This window comes from Mandrillus leucophaeus, unplaced genomic scaffold (genome assembly GCF_000951045.1).
Source record: "Mandrillus leucophaeus isolate KB7577 unplaced genomic scaffold, Mleu.le_1.0 Scaffold6, whole genome shotgun sequence".
Taxonomy (NCBI): domain Eukaryota; kingdom Metazoa; phylum Chordata; class Mammalia; order Primates; family Cercopithecidae; genus Mandrillus; species Mandrillus leucophaeus.
Genome location: NW_012106474.1, coordinates 4,033,274 through 4,037,850, shown reverse-complemented (window position 1 = coordinate 4,037,850; position 4,577 = coordinate 4,033,274). Strand labels below are relative to the sequence as shown.

Genomic DNA, 4,577 nt, shown 5'->3' with positions numbered 1-4,577 from the left:
CCCTCCTCCCTTTTCACCCCATCCCTCCTCCTTCTTCACCCCATCCCTCCTCCCTCCTTCCTCCTCATCCCATTTCTCCTCCCTCCCTTCTCCTCCCTCTTTCCTCCTCACCTTGTCACTCCTCATACCTGGTTCTTAACCAAAGGACAAGTCCGTGACTCATGAGATCTGAGTTCTGCAGTTCTGTTTTGTTGTTTTCTGTTCGGTTTTTCAGTTAAAAAAAATTACAGTCTGAACAAATGTCACTGAAACAGATCTCCAACAGACAGAATGCTCTGGTACAAACAAAAATGGCTTAAAGTCGCCTGCAGCTGTAGACTTGGGAGAAAGCAGGCCTACGTTTTCCTTAAGAATGTAGCCACCGCCTGAGGAAACAGCATTGCCAGGGTGAATCCAGCTGCGCCTCCAAAGCCCAGATGATTTCAGATCCCTTCTGCAGCAGATGGCAGACTTTTGTGGCTTTTGTGGCTTTTGTGGCTTCTGTGGCTTTGTGGATCCTGTGGCATTTGTGGCTTTTGTGGATCGTTTCTTTCCTGTTGGTCCCTGGTGGCCTGGAATGCATTAAGGCCCAAATGCTGTCTTTATCTTTAATAATGTTTAATTTGAGTGAGGTGAACAGAGATCTATTAAAGGCTGTAGAAAATTTATTTAAAGTGATATTTGTGCAAAACACACGTCCTGAGCAAAAGAATGATTTTTCGACCCTCTGTTCTCAGACAGCATGGGATCTGAATAAAGTCAGGTCAGGTGCCCGCCCAGGAAAACCCTTGGCTTTCAGCTGTGTCACTATTTTCCGTGACTCCTGCTTCTAGCGGGGAAGGAGGGCTGCGACCTTCCAACGCTCGGCTGTGGTTCGCAGGCATCCCTGTCGTCTGCATCTGCAGCCCAGTCTGCCGCCACGCCCACCAAGCCATCTTTCTGCACCTCAAATAACACTAGGATCCTTCCTCTCCCCACATAGAACATTGTGGCAAGGAAGCCCAGTTCTTCCTGGCATTGCTTGTCAGTCCACTGCTTTGAAAGTGTGCCCTTATCCAAGTTGGGGCTGTGTGGACGTGGACCTGCTATTGTTCAGGAACCAGGAATGCTGGAGGTGAGTCACCCCCACCCAGGAAAATTGACCTTAGGCCATGCAGCTCCTCAGGCCTGCGGACACCTCCTGCCAGCCACCAGGTGAGAGGAACCTCTGGGCTTGGCCAGCTTTCACACGTGCCCGGGCAGCCTGGCTTTAGACACAAATCCCAGGCTGGGAGAAGCCAGAGGTGACGCTCGTGAAGACTGAGAGGCTGCAGGAGTTTGTCTTCTCCCCAAGCCACTGCCTGCTTCCGTCTGAGGGCAAGGACCTGCCACCTTCACCCGTGCGGCCCTGGAACCAGGGTCAGCAGCCACAGCCCCCGGCCACATCTGGGCCACGGCATTTTTGCAAACAGGCACAAGTTGAGATGGTTTTCACACTTTTAAAAAAGTTTTTATTTCTATGTTATAAAGAGGGACATACACAGCCCATCACGTGCAGAACTCGGCATCTCTTTATTCCCACATTTCCTGGCCTTGTTAAGCACTTTTTTCCCTTAATTAAATATTTTTTCCTGATTTCATCCATCCATATTGGGATGAGAGGGTTGTATTTTTCTGAAGTGAAATATGCTGATTCTGTTTGACTTTCTAACATGAATGGCCCAGAGACTCATGTTTAAAAGATTGAAACATTTTTAAAAAAATAACATCTTGTGACACACAAAAATTATACCAGATTTAAATTCTGGTGTCGAGAAATAGTTTCATTCGAGCCCGGCCCCCTCTACCTGTCACATGCTGTGCTTACAGGTCTATCACACAGGGCAGCTCTCGTGGTACAGCAGAGACCACGTGGCCCACGGAGCCCGGAACACCCACAAATTTGCCAGCCCCCGGCACAGAACAGGACAGGGGCTCTCTCATCCACTGAAACGCCCCACGAGGGGCTGTGCTTTCAGTCTTTTTCTGTCTTGTTACTATTGTGACTGACTCCTGCTAAATCACTAGATTTTTTTCTTTTCTTTTTTCCTTTTGAAAGTGATATATGTTCATTGGAACAAGTTAAAAAAAAATAAAAAAATTAAAAATTAAAAAAAGGTCTGTGTGCTGAAATCGTTTGGAATGTCCCTCCTAACCTTCTTCACGCCCCGGCACTGGAGTGTCCGATGTTTCCGGTCTGAGGTGCAGCCGCCGTGGTTAAACTTTGCTTAGATGCACAGGGTGCCATTATTGTTCTTTTTACAAAAAAAAAATGAAATGCTACTGTACATGGGACTCAGCAGCTTGTTTTATTTCACTGAATAATGAACATCTCTCCAGATTAATTTGGATGTCACTGATTCATTACTTTTCATAGATGCATTAGATTCCACAGTGGACCTTACAATAATGTTTTCACCTCTGCCCCTGTCGGTGAACATTTGTGTCGATTCCGTGTTTGTGTTATAATTCTGAAAATGAAAGCCTTTGTGTTCTAGTGTCTACGTACTAAGGCTTTTATTCTGCAGTAGACAAACCTAAAAGTGGGACTGCTGAGTCAAAGACGGCGGGTTTTTCTGATATTAAGATGCAGTATAATGCATCTTCTCTCTCCAAATTACAGCGTGTCATGATGGCTGGTGAGGCCACAGGGTGATGAGGCTTTTCTTTAGAGGCTTGATTACTTTTTATCTTTAAAAAATCTCTAATAAAATGCCATTTCTTCTTTTTTAGTTTTAGATAGATTCAACTGTTGAGGCTTAGTTGCCTAAAGAAAAGAGTGCAGGTTAGAGGGGGGTGTCTGTGCTTCCGTGGAAAGAAAGGGCTCGGATGGAACGGACGGGCGGCGGGGACACATCTCCCCAGAGTCAGGGACCTCCTCTGTCCCGCTGACCGTGGTGAGCGTTCCCGGGGTGTTTGTGAACTGAGAGAAGGAATGGATGGTGATAGAAAGATCGCTGGAGAGGGATGGTGCTGGTCAATGAGGGTGATGACACGCAGATCAACCAATCTCTGTCCCCCACCCCCTGCACGGGCACAAGTGCCACTGCCCACAGACAAATGTTTGAGAACCCCCGGCTGAGGGACAGGAAGCTGAGACATTCTGCCTTCTCTGGGTTCCCCTGGGTGTGACAAGGTGTCGTCACTAAGCTGTCATTTGATTATACTGGATGTAGAGAGAACACACATTATGTGTTTCTAAAATTCAGCAACTGTTTTTTAAAAAAGAGGGATTTTCCATTTTCAAGAGGTTGTCTCTGCTCAAATAGACTCCAAATGTTGAACCGGGCTGGTCTCACATTCCTGCAAATAATATGATTAATAATATTTGTATTTATTTTCTTTTTCTGTTAAAACAGAAATCTTAAGTGATGTTATTTCTCCTCAAAGAGCAAAACAGCTTTGCAGGCGAGCTTCGGAGCCAACTCTAAAGGATCGTCAAGAGCACGGCCGCCTCCCCGCACACACCCTGTCCTTGGCGTGGCTCCCGCAGCAGCCCTGGCCTCGCGCCTGTCTCCTGGCCTCCTCAGAGCCTGGCCTGGCTCCAGCCGTCTCCACCACTGTGTGACTGAGTCCCCTCCCGCTCTGCGCCATCCCCCAGGGCGCCCCCTTGGCTCTCCTGCAAACATACTGAGGGGATGTCCCCTCCCACTCTGGGCAAGTTTCTTAACCCTCTCTTTTATAAATATAAAAATAGTTCCTGCCTCATAAGATAGTTCTAAAAATTAAATAGTAAAGCCCTTAGCAGAGTGCCTGCTTAAGAGTGATCTCTCAGAAAATAAGTTTGTTCTTGTAATAATAAACAACAACTCGAGTCCATACTGAGCTTCCTGCTTCAAAGGCCACTGGGGTGGACCAGCCCCACGTCTCCTCCCTGCATTGCACACGGGCAGGGCTGCAACTGTCCCCACGGGGCCTGCACCATGGTGGGACGGCCTGTGCACCCCAGGTCCCTGGTGTCCCGGCCTTGCTCCAGATATGTGGCCATCAGCCTCCAAGGGCCCTGTTTTCACAAAGTCCCTTTCATTTTCCACCCCAGGCTGACAAAGGCACAGCTGGGGTGACCCTGAAGTGAGCGGTGAGACGCAGGTTACCAGCCCCTCCACTGCCTTCTCCTCCAGGCCAGCGAGAGGCAAAGAAGGAAGCCAGGGCCTGTGGGGGAAGCCAGGGCCTGTGAGGGGCCCACGCTGGTGAGAGGCAGAGGCCTCTGGCAGAGATGGGCTCTGTGCCAGCCCTGTGGCACGCTCCTCGCGGGAGTCCCCCAGGACCAGTTGGGACGAGGGCCTGTGGCGGGCACGGGGCACCTGCGGCCTGCATGGAGGGTGGAGGGGGCTCTACTGATAACAGGAGCTGATGGCCACCCAGGGGCCTACTCTGCTCCCACCAGGCTGAGGTAAAGGGCGAGACCACAGAGATAGTAGCAGACACAGGGCTGACGGGAGCACAGGACAGCTCTGGGGACCAGAACAAGCAGGGACAGGAGGCCCCCTTGAGCAAGGGCTCCCAGGAAGCAGGTGCTGCGGTGGGGGTGCTCCACCCTGCCCCAGCCCAGGAGGCCCCCTCGGTCCCCTGTGCTTGGG

The 4,577-nt window shown here is 50.1% G+C and overlaps 1 long non-coding RNA gene across 1 annotated transcript; it reads left to right on the top strand.

Moving 5' to 3' along the window:
• The first annotated feature begins 369 nt into the window (after nucleotides 1-369).
• Nucleotides 370-3,816, top strand: LOC105553517. Its single transcript, XR_001008163.1, has 3 exons — nucleotides 370-445; nucleotides 2,741-2,782; nucleotides 3,388-3,816. It is a non-coding gene; the product is annotated as an uncharacterized LOC105553517 (long non-coding RNA).
• Nucleotides 3,817-4,577: the final 761 nt, after the last annotated feature.